A 12835-nucleotide genomic window follows, 5' to 3' on the forward strand; every position below is an offset into this window, starting at 1 on the left:
AGTTCCTCTTGCTGGTCCGTAAGCAAGCACCATGGTCTTGTAGTGGATGCGAGCTTCGACTGGAAGCCAGTGGAGTGTGCGGAAGAATGGGGTGACATGGGAGAACTTGGGAAGGTTGAAAACCAGACAAGATGCAGTCTTGTGGATAAGTCGCAGGGGTTGAAGGCAGAAGTGGGGAGCTCAGCCAACAGCAAGTTGCAATTGTTAGAAATTAGAAATGCCTGGATTAGGACCTGCTCTGCTTTCTGTGTGAGGTAGGGTTGTACTCTAGAGCAGGAACCTGCAGGAGTCGCTGCTTTGATGTTTGCAGAGAACAACAGGGTGTTGTCCAGAGTCACACCAAGGTTCTTCACACTCTGGGAGGGCGACACGGTGAAGCTGGAGAGGTCTTTGAGTAGGCAGGCAGCTCAGTCTTGTCGAGATTGAGCTAGAGGTGGTGGGCCGACATCCAAGCTGAGATATCAGGCAGGCCTGTAGAGATGCACGTCGCCACCTGGGTGTCAGAAGGGGGGAAGGAGAGAAGTTGTTGAGTGTCATCCACTTAGCAATGAGAGAATATGACGGAGCCGAGTGACTTGGTGTAGAGGGTAGAGGAGAGGGCCAAGAACCGAACCAGTAGAGTATGTGGTGCAGACATAGATCCTCTCCACATCACCTGGTAGGAGCGGCCTGCCAGGTAGGATGCAATCCAAGAGTGTGCAGAGCTTGACACGCCCAGCCCTGAGAGGGTGGAGAGGAGGATTTGATGATTCATGTGTCGAAGGAAGATGAGATATAGGAAGATGAGAACAGAAGAGAGAGAGTCAGCGTTGGCAGTGTGGATAGCCTCCAGAACACAGAGAATAGCAGTCTCGGTTAGGGTCAAGAAGACTGTTCTGAGGCAGATAACGAGAGACTTGATCAGAGACAGCAGGCTCAAGTGTTTTGGAAAGAAAAGAAAGAAGGAATACAGGTTTATAGTTTTTGATGTCAGATGAGTTGAGTGTTGGTTTCTTGAGGAGGGGAGTGACTTGGGCCATTTTGAAGCCAGTGGTCAGGGATGAGTTGATGAGGGAAGTGAGGAATGGGAGAAGGTCTCCAGAGATGGTGTAGCAAAGGTAAGAGGGGATGGGGTTGAGATGGCAGGTTATCGGGCGGCTAGACCTCACTAGTCGCAGGATTTAATCTGGAGAAGAGGTCAAGTTCTGTAGGGTAGTTATGTGTGAGTGGGACCAGTGGACTCAATAGGCTGAGTGAATGAGGAGTGGATGTCATCAACCTTGTTTTCAAAGTGGTTGAAAAAGTCATCTTCAGAGAGGGAGGAGGGCGAGGGGGGGTTGGTAGGATTAAGGAGAGAGGAGATGGTAAAAAATAGTTTTCTAGGGTTAGAGGCAGAAGCTTGAAATTTAGAGTGATATAAAGTGGCTTTAGCAGATGAAGAGTAGGTAGAGAGGAGGGAGTGAAAGGATGATATGTCCTGCGGAAGTTTAGTTTTCCTCCATTTTTGCTCAGCTGCCCGTAATCCTGTTCTGTAAACTCGCAATGAGTCACTCAGCCACGGAGCAGGAGGGGAGGGCCAAACCGGCCGGGTGGAAAGGGGACTGTGCGAGTCATAGGTTACGGAAAGGGAGGAGAGTAGGGTCGAAGACGCAAAATCAGGAGAGGAGGAAGAAGGATTTAGCAGAAGGGAGAGATGATAAGATGGAAGAAGAGAGAGTAGTGGGAGAGAGAGAGAGCAAAGATTGTGATGGGCTGAGTGGCTAGGGTTGAAGGAAAGGGAGACAGAAATGGAAACAAAGTAGTGTTCAAAGACCTGGGCCCAGATTCACAAAACACTTCTTACGCAAAAACTTAAGAAGCATCTTAAGAAAAAAATGTTCATAAGATAGTTCGTAAGATTTAATGATTTTATTACGAAATTCTCAAATATCTTCTTACGAAACAAATGTTTGTTGCTAGGTAACCATTTTAACTAGCTATCTAGCTAGCAATGGCAATTATGTTAGCATATTTCTTACTAAGATTACTGTTCTAAAACATGTTCTTGGGTTTAAAATAATCAATACTGAAACTTTCAGATTAAGTTAAGTGAAAAAACATGTTCACTGCCCAGAGAGCGAGAGAGCGAGAGCGAGAGCGAAATATATACAGTGCCTTGCGAAAGTATTCGGCCCCCTTGAACTTTGCGACCTTTTGCCACATTTCAGGCTTCAAACATAAAGATATAAAACTGTATTTTTTTGTGAAGAATCAACAACAAGTGGGACACAATCATGAAGTGGAACGACATTTATTGGATATTTCAAACTTTTTTAACAAATCAAAAACTGAAAAATTGGGCGTGCAAAATTATTCAGCCCCTTTACTTTCAGTGCAGCAAACTCTCTCCAGAAGTTCAGTGAGGATCTCTGAATGATCCAATGTTGACCTAAATGACTAATGATGATAAATACAATCCACCTGTGTGTAATCAAGTCTCCGTATAAATGCAGCTGCACTGTGATAGTCTCAGAGGTCCGTTAAAAGCGCAGAGAGCATCATGAAGAACAAGGAACACACCAGGCAGGTCCGAGATACTGTTGTGAATAAGTTTAAAGCCGGATTTGGATACAAAAAGATTTCCCAAGCTTTAAACATCCCAAGGAGCACTGTGCAAGCGATAATATTGAAATGGAAGGAGTATCAGACCACTGCAAATCTACCAAGACCTGGCCGTCCCTCTAAACTTTCAGCTCATACAAGGAGAAGACTGATCAGAGATGCAGCCAAGAGGCCCATGATCACTCTGGATGAACTGCAGAGATCTACAGCTGAGGTGGGAGACTCTGTCCATAGGACAACAATCAGTCGTATATTGCACAAATCTGGCCTTTATGGAAGAGTGGCAAGAAGAAAGCCATTTCTTAAAGATATCCATAAAAAGTGTAGTTTAAAGTTTGCCACAAGCCACCTGGGAGACACACCAAACATGTGGAAGAATGTGCTCTGGACAGATGAAACCAAAATGGAACTTTTTGGCAACAATGCAAAACGTTATGTTTGGCGTAAAAGCAACACAGCTCATCACCCTGAACACACCATCCCCACTGTCAAACATGGTGGTGGCAGCATCACGGTTTGGGCCTGCTTTTCTTCAGCAGGGACAGGGAAGATGGTTAAAATTGATGGGAAGATGGATGGAGCCAAATACAGGACCATTCTGGAAGAAAACCTGATGGAGTCTGCAAAAGACCTGAGACTGGGACGGAGATTTGTCTTCCAACAAGACAATGATCCAAAACATAAAGCAAAATCTACAATGGAATGGTTCAAAAATAAACATATCCAGGTGTTAGAATGGCCAAGTCAAAGTCCAGACCTGAATCCAATCAAGAATCTGTGGAAAGAACTGAAAACTGCTGTTCACAAATGCTCTCCATCCAACCTCACTGAGCTCGAGCTGTTTTGCAAGGAGGAATGGGAAAAAATGTCAGTCTCTCGATGTGCAAAACTGATAGAGACATACCCCAAGCGACTTACAGCTGTAATCGCAGCAAAAGGTGGCGCTAAGTATTAACTTAAGGGGGCTGAATAATTTTGCACGCCCAATTTTTCAGTTTTTGATTTGTTAAAAAAGTTTGAAATACCCAATAAATGTCGTTCCACTTCATGATTGTGTCCCACTTGTTGTTGATTCTTCACAAAAAAATACAGTTTTATATCTTTATGTTTGAAGACTGAAATGTGGCAAAAGGTCGCAAAGTTCAAGGGGCCGAATACTTTCGCAAGGCACTGTACCTAAGATCACACAGGACAGCAGATAAGACAGGAGAATTACAACAGATAGGAAAGATTGACCCTAGCCCCTGGCACATAAACTATTGCAGCATAGATACCGGGGGTCGGGGGACACTGTCCAAAGTTAGCCCTGAACAGGGCCAACCAGGCAGTATATAACCCCACTCAATTCCCCAAAGCACAGCCCTCACACCAAAGGGATATCAACAGTCCAGTAACTTACCCGATTGACACAAGGCTGAGTATAGCCCACGAAGATCTTCCCCACTGCGCAAAAACAGACAGGAAGATCACATCAGTGACTCAACCCACTCAAGTCGAGTATAGCAAAAAAAGCCTGACACAACGTGATTCACCCCACCTAGGGACGACATGGGAGAGCCGAGCAAGCCAGTGACTCAAGCCCATAATAGGGTCAGAGGCAGAGAATCCCAGTGGAGTGAGGGCAACCAGCCAGGCAGAAACAGCAAGGGTGGTTCATCACTCCAGCACCTTGCCGTTCATCTTCACACCCATAGGCCAGGCTACACTCAATCATAGGACCTACTGAAGAGATGAGTCTTCAGTAAAGACTTAAAGGTTGAGACCGAGTCGGTGTCTCTCACATGGATCGGCAGACCATTCCATAAATATGTTCCTCTATAGGAGAAAGCCCTGACTCCAGCTGTTTGCTTAGAAATTCTAGGGGCAGAATCAGACGAGGCCACCCACGATGATCTGCTTCCCAAAGATGTGTGCTGGCTGAGTGAAGGAAAAGCGGTGGAGGGATTCTGTGAGCTGCGTGATCACCTTCACATTCTGGAAATTGAGGAATGTCTCTCCAATGTTGCTTTTTTGGCTGACCTATTCTGTCACTTAAACAGGTTAAATCTGCAGTTACAAGGAAGCGGGAAAACAGTCGTGGACATTGTGGGAAAATGTGGAGGCCTTTACTAGGAAGCTTGAGTTTTTCGATTTGGACTCGTCATCTGGAAGGCTACTGCACTTCAGCGCGCTGAAGAAATGACAGGCAGAGGGACCAGGCCGTAACATTGTCCCAGAAGTGATAGAAGATTTCATCAATCAGCTAAGGGACAACTTCTCCACCAGATTTGAAGACTACAGCAGGCCCAAGGATATCATTGCGTTTCTACGTGATCCTCTCAGTCGCCCAGGTGGAGAATTCTCCCTTGCTAAGAAAACAATACCCTTGCTGGATGAGGCCGCAATTCAAACTGAGCTGATTGAATTCCAGACATCGAGCCAAATCAGCAATGCGCTCAGGAGTGCCGAGTCCCTGTGTGCGTTTTGGGTGGCATGCGCAGAGGAATACAGCACAATAAAGAAACTAACCATGTTTGGATCGACTTACACCTGCGAGTACACCATTTCCTCTATTAACACAATCAAGACTTACGACAGGAACTGGCTTTCACGTAAGTCATCCATCTCATTTGACATCCACCAGAACGTGTCTGAGCAGAAATGCAACTTTTCCCATTTAAGTAACTTAATAGCCTATATGACTTTATTTAATAAATACTAACAGTATTGTGAGTGCTTGTCCTATGGCTATTTAGGTCTCCTGTTGACAGTATTTTCTGTTTGTTCTGTTGTTACAGGAGCAGGCCATCCCTAGACTCCCGGTACAGACATTTACAGACATTGACATTTTTTCTTTAAATTATTGTTTTATGTAGAATGCTCCATTTTTGGCCAGTTGCCTTTGTAAGTAAGCCTAATAATAACTTTAAAAAACACTTCTATTAGGCTACATTTTCTTCCCTTGTGAAATATACGTTTAAGCCACATAGAAACCGGCTGAGGTAGGCTGTTTTATATAAGCCTAGGCTCGGAAGAAATAGATTATTAAGTTTTGTTATTTGAAAATTTAAATTAAGATTGTTGCAAGCACTGTTCACCTATTGATTGCGCAGCGTTTGCAGCTTTTACGTTTCAGCACCACAAAATGGTCCGCTGACAGCTTTATTAGTTGACTGTCTCCTGCATTCTCCCTCCTCATGAATTAAGTTCAAAAGTAACTTTTGCATTATTTAGGTGGGGTAACTTCCTTCTTGGGACATTGTATTTGCGGCTATTTGCATCATGTGTCTGAGAATGTTAGTTACATTTTGTAAAAAATAATAATATTATTGCTAGCCAGATTTGTCCCACTGGCCTCCAGTTGAGGAACCCTGCCCAATGCAGCCACACAACTGCTCTCCCACCCTCTTACACATATTCACCCTCCCTCACACATGCCACCCTCACACATGCATTCACACACACACACAGAGAACAGTTAACATACATGCTACATTTCCCCCTTTGAATTGTCTTTTCAGTGTCCATGTAGCCCGTTGGCATCGGTTACTTCTATCGTTACTTCATAGAGAAGAACAGTTACTTGGGGAAAGTAGAGTATAGATTGCACTGGGGGGAGGGGGAAATAATGTCTCAATTTACCATAAACGGGTCTTAGGTCTCACTATGTTCATCGCTTTTTCTCACTTCATCATCTTCTTGGTGCAGGGGACTCTCCTCTGCCCGGGAAGTTCTCCATTACACTCAGTGTTTGTAGGCCTTTGACTGGAAAGGTTTCTTGCAGCTTGATTAGGGCTTCATCGGCGCCTGTGAATTCCATGCTTTGCATTCCCTTCCATTCCATACCCACAGCACTGCCGGGAAGTGGAGCTGATATTTAATCCCTTCTTTGTCCATGGACTGTCTGATTGGAAGGTATTCCTTGTGTCTTTTTATCAGCTTAGTAGATAGGTCCTGGACGAATAGAATGGTCTGTCCTTGGATTTTGATCTCCTTTGATCTCCAACATTTCAGAATGTTGACTTTGGTCTGATAGTTCCATAGTTTGAAGATTACCATGCATGGCTGTTCAGCGTTCTTCTGCTCCACGCCGATTCTATGTCATTGTTCCAGGGATCTTCTGGTGATATACCCACGTCAAGTTCCTCTGATATCAGTTTGACCAAGTAGCTGGAAAGATCTCCTTTTTCCTAGTCTTCTGGTAACAACAACGTTCTCATATTGTTATGTCTCAATCTCTTTTTTTTTTGCTGGTCCGGTTCATCGCTATTTTTGTTGTCTTGTTCATTCATGTGCACTCCTTGATGGCACACCTTGATTGTGCATGTCTTACACGATAGCTACATTCTTTTTGAGCGCATCTACTTTCACAGATTGTAGCAGTTCATTTGTTTTTGGTGTGCATTGAGAGAATTTCAGCTACGTTTCCCTGGGATAGCATTTAACTGTTCATTACTCTCGTTTGTGTCTCCAAGTTGTTACTTGTTGTAATTCGTGCCGCTGTGTAGTTTTACAAACTGATTGGTTTGCTTTTCCAGTTGCTTGGGGATATGTTGATTTACTAGGTTTAGCGGCTTGATTTAACCTTTGTTGTCTGGTTTGTACATGTAACCACAGTTTTGTCGGTACAAAACGGAGCTACTTACACCCCTTGCCTCCGATTGGTACACGCATGCTCCTCTAAAAGTTTCTATCAGCGACACCAGTTGAGGATGCCAACAGCATTTATTTCCAGAAGCCACCTGTACTTACTGGTGGCACAGACTCCGTTTAATCCTTTCCTACACTTAAATTGCTCTTGCCTAACGATTTCATCTGAAGCCGGGCTTGCAACTTGTTATCCTCACCATAAGGCAATAGTTCTCCTGTATGTTATGAGTACAACGATAAGGCATAGTGTTACTTAGCGTTTTTGTCTGGTGGAGGTCCTGCATATCCATGTCCAGATAAAGCGTCCGGGGACAAAGCTAAGTGTAGGACAAAGCTAAGAAGTTAGTGTACTTGTTAAATAGAGTTTGATTAAAAAAAAATCTTAAAAGTAAAATGTGAAAAGTTTGGCAGTTAGGAGAGTAGAAACAAACAGCCTATGGACTGATCAAAAACCTCTACCTTGTTTGGGGAGCACAATGGCCGCTGCACGCATTCGGCAGTGGGCCATCATCTTGTCAACGTATGACTACCGCATTGGTTATTGCAAATCGGAACACCAGAGCAACACTGATTTATCGCGCTTTCCTTTACCTGAGACCAGTGATGCCGGAACCGAGGCAGTCAGCTCACATCCACACACTGCTAACAGAGCTCTTCCAGGAAGCACCACTGAACACTACACAAGTAGCCAGAGCAACACGCACGGTCAGCAAGAACTCAAAAGTCTACAAATATATCATGAAGTTTGGCCTGAACCGGTTGAAGACAACTTGAAATCATTCTACATACAGAGGAATGAGCTGTCAGTGGAACAAAGGTCTGGGGCACAAGAGTTATAATTCCAACTAACCTGAGAAGGGCAGTGCTAAAAGAAATTCATCAGGGCATCGTGAAAATTAAAGCATTGGCTGAGCAAATCGTAACGGACATGAATTTCAAACGTATTCCAGACGTTCATGAGGCAGAACAAGATCCTGCACTCAAACAGTGCACCCAACTTCAAACGGGCTGGCAGACAGGAATGTTCAGACATAACAAAATGGCCCGAAAAGCTTGCCGATACCACTCTGGACATCGAGGACAAGATCTCCTTGTTCTTACTGCAGTACCGCACCACACCGAACTGCACAACAGGACAAACACCTGCTGACCTGTTCTTGAGCAGACATGTTCGTACCAGACAGAAGTTCATCAAACCAGCACAGCCAAAACTGTCCGCAGGATAAGGTACCGACAAAAGTTCTGCCATGACCAACGTTCAGTGGAACGGTAATTCAGTGTGGATGATGCCGTGTACTTGCAAAATACAACGGGAGGAGGACCGAGATGGATACCTGGGTTTGTCACACAGACAGGTCCGGTATATTACATAGTGATAAGCAGAAACACAGACAGTCTACGACGACACTGGGATCAGCTGAGAGCACGAGTTGCTACTGACAACGGACATAACTGATGATCAGGGGTAAATGTGTGAGAACGAACAGGGGCACAACGACACTGTACAGGTAAAGGTCCACGTCAGTCTCACAGGGTCATCAGACCACACCAGCGTTACAGTCTGAAACACACACGGTTATGAAAGACTTTTACACACTGATAAGAGACTGAAGAAATGACTTGTGATGAAAACAAATGTGTGGAAAATAAGGTTGTAAAAAAGAAACATGTTGTCAAACTGTTCCTTTTTGATGACACATTGAAATGTTACAGGTTTAAAACAAATGCTCTTTTAATCATTTACAGTACAGTATAAGCATTTACCGGGAATTATTTGTTATCAAGACCAAAAGGGGGATGGAGTGTATTAGTAACTACATGGTTTAATTATGGTATTACATTATAGGGTTGATCGTAATATTGGTATGAGCAGGATGCTGTACCTTAGTCAGGTCAAAGTACATTATGGGAATGCACGCAAATTCATTCTGTTATCAAACTTGATGCTAAACAGCATGGCTGTGTCTTGGCTTGTTAATATACTACAGTATCTTTGAGAAACACTGAGTGGGGTCCATGTTGTTGTTGTTGCTATTTCACTTCGCAAGAATGTGAGAGCCACAATAAACTCTGCTTCCACTGGTTTAGTTTAGATCCAACAATGGTCTGACCTAGTTCACATCCAAAATGTCTGGGTTCTCGGGATCCATGGCACATAGAGCCTCCACCAGTTTACTATTTCCCTAGCTAAAATCGTTAGGACATTTCCCCCAGCACGGCATCCAAAGTGCTGAGAAACAGTCATTTACACTCAACTACATAATCATGCTGACCCACTGTGCTTTCAACTACATACTTTTGCAGAGTTCTACTGATGAGTCTCCGTTGTTTGCTTAGAGCTGGTGTGCTCATGCCCTCCTGGCATTCACCCCTCATGCCCGACTTTGCCCCCAACGAATATACACAATGAACAGATTGTCAAACAGACAATGGTTCCTTTTGAGTTTCGGGGGATTTTTTAAAAACTCGGTATGTATGTGTGTGTGTAAGAGAGATCCTAAGGTTTCAGACTGTATCCATCGCTGGTTTCCTGACTGTGGGGTTCCACTATTGAGGCGAGTGCTGTCCTGTTTCTAGCCAACACTGCCTGCAGCTGTACAAAAGGGAACATTTCAAACCTGCACCATCCCGTTTCTGAACTTCTACAGACATGAATCAAACCATATGGTCCACATTGTGCTGAATGAACACATTTGATCACGATTCGGGAATAATATAACAGTGTGGATTGAAAGGACCAAAGGTCAACCTAGATGGAGGCATCTGCCTGGAATAGTGGTTGTGTCCCAAATGGCACCCAATTTCCTATATAGTGCAATACTTTTGTCAAAAGTAGAGCACTTTGTAGGAACTAGGGTGCCATTTGGAACAAAACCACTATTCCAGGCAGATGCCTCCATTCTCCTCTCTCCCTGCTCAGGACAGAGCCAACATATTTGTGTAGGTCTCAGACAGCAAGTGCAGTCCTAAGTACACACATTTACAGACAACACACATCATTCAATGTACTTCCCGCTGTCAGAGTGCAGTGGCAAACACTTTGGGCTCCCATTAGCTGTATCATCCATTGTGATATGCAGATGTCAATGCACTTTTGGCAAATGCTTTCAGATTCTTGGGGCAGCAGGTAGCCTAGTGGTTAGAGAGTTATTGAAAATAAGAATGTGTTACATAAAAAGGTACAAATACGGTCCCCTCCTGTCTCAGCCTCCAGTATTTATGCTGCAGTAGTTTATGTGTCGGGGGGCTAGGGTCAGTTTGTTATATCTGGAGTACTTCTCCTGTCCTATTCAGTGTCCTGTGTGAATCTAAGTGTGCGTTCTCTAATTCTCTCCTTCTCTCTTTCTTTCTCTCTCTCGGAGGACCTGAGCCCTAGGACCATGCCCCAGGACTACCTCACATGATGACTCCTTGCTGTCCCCAGTCCACCTGGCCGTGCTGCTGCTCCAGTTTCAACTGACCTGAGCCCTAGGACCATGCCCCAGGACTACCTGACATGATGACTCCTTGCTGTCCCCAGTCCACCTGGCCGTGCTGCTGCTCCAGTTTCAACTGTTCTGCCTTATTATTATTCGACCATGCTGGTAATTTATGAACATTTTAACATCTTGGCCATGTTCTGTTATAATCTCCACTCGGCACAGCCGGAAGAGGACTGGCCACCCCACATAGCCTGGTTCCTCTCTAGGTTTCTTCCTAGGTTTTGGCCTTTCTAGGGAGTTTTTCCTAGCCACCGTGCTTCTACACCTGCATTGCTTGCTGTTTGGGGTTTTAGGCTGGGTTTCTGTACAGCACTTTGAGATATCAGCTGATGTACGAAGGGCTATATAAATAAATTGGATTTGATTTGATTTGAAATAAAAATCTTCAATAATGAAAAAGCCTTTTAAGTTTTAGCTGAAGCCCTCCTAGTCAACCTCCTCAAACTATACCATCTATGACCATTATTCTTATTCTCTCCCCTTTTTTTGGGGTGGGGGATTCTCCAACACTAGTGTCTCTAAGCCAAAACCAACACTTCCCCTATCAAGCTGGAACAAAGAAAGCCTTGGAGGCTCAACCAGAAACCAAAAGCAGCAGTTAAGGTTTGGCAGAGGGTATGAAAAGGTGATTGCATCCCACAATAAAGATGCAAATAAAAAAGGCATGACAAAACAAATATTTATTAAGGCTTTCATGAAAGTATAATGAATCAATACAGCTTCATTGCAGATTTATCACCAACTCAGGACGCCGTAGAGAGCAGTCAAATTAGCTAACGGTGAATCATGATAATTCCAAATCAGGCACCAGTTCACAAAAGATCATGGTGGAATGCTTCAGTCTGGCCATTTAAACCCTTGACCAATGAAGACCCTGTCCACCATTCAGGGAGAAACTACATTTAAGACAGACAGGCCAAGCTCCACCCCTGGAGCAAACCTAGCAGTCGTTTTGGTCGTCCATTTTGTTGTCCTTGCAAGGAGAGAGCTGCTGCTCCTATCAGCAAGGCAAAGAGAGTTCCAGTTCATCTCACATACAACTGATATCTGTAATACTGGGATTTTAGTATGCCACTCTGCGGAAAACCTGCCAGGTAGTTCTTCCTTCCGTTCCTCTGCACCTTCTCCCCCTCCTCCTCTGATGACATCATCAACCTGCAAAACAAAGGGACACTTTTGAGGGATCTTGAAGAGAGCTACCATACTCATATTTGCTGACTGTCTCTTACCAGGTTTCCTACTCATCAGATTTGGGTAACAAACTGTATGGATACTGGCAAGTATGTTAACAATGTTTTCCAAATTGGAAGGTAGGAAGATTTGTGAAGCACATCCAACAAAGCTCAATCTCTATGGCTTACTTATATGGGGTTCAAGGTTGGCTGCTATATGACAAATATTATTACATACAGTATCACATCAGTCAAAACAGAATCTCTATGAATTGTGGAGAAGGACTGTTCAAAGTGTGCGTCATCATACCAGTTCTGTGTCGGGGACCCGTGTGAACAGTGGATGCTCACTGAAGTGTTTCATCATCCAGTGAAGCACCTCCTCCATGTCTGTGTTGGTGTACACCAAACCCTGGGAGATCCCATAAGATGAGTTAAACAATGTCCTCATAAGTATAAACAGTAAACAGAAAGCCTTTGTCAAAACATTTCAGATCCCAAAAGTAGACTAATGTTCAGATGAGTCCACGTCCCACATAATCTGTTCTAGATACAGATATATTACTCAATTCCACAGGAATGGGGAAAACAAGCACCATATGATCCTCATTTCAGTCTGTGCCAAATGTTTTCCATTCATTTGGGTTTTAGGTCCACTTTTAGACCTAAACATCTGACAAACTTTGATTTTAGAGTGAACAGTCACTTAAAGCTCCTACCTAGTGCAGCAGGTGACTGACACACACAAACATCATACCAACTGTGGTCTGTACTTTAAGTATCAATCTAGTTTGAGACAGGGGACAGATACTGGGGTCTACTTTAACAAACCTAATGCAAATGGTAAATCTTAGCGCTTGCACTAAGTCCAGAAGTTTGTCGGAAATATTTTTGCTATTTTCACAGCAGGAATTATTGGCGCAATAGCTGGCGGTGGTGTGAAAAGGCTAGGTTTTGATTAATAAAAAAAGT

General features: G+C 44.0%; 1 pseudogene; it reads right to left on the reverse strand.

Annotated features, from left to right (window-relative positions):
• Positions 1–427: 427 nt before the first annotated feature.
• The window catches only part of LOC115142316 (tRNA (guanine-N(7)-)-methyltransferase B-like), a 29925-nt pseudogene continuing 17517 nt past the window's right edge, over positions 428–12835 (reverse strand).

Source organism: Oncorhynchus nerka, linkage group LG15 (genome assembly GCF_034236695.1).
Source record: "Oncorhynchus nerka isolate Pitt River linkage group LG15, Oner_Uvic_2.0, whole genome shotgun sequence".
Classification (NCBI taxonomy): Eukaryota; Metazoa; Chordata; class Actinopteri; order Salmoniformes; family Salmonidae; genus Oncorhynchus; species Oncorhynchus nerka.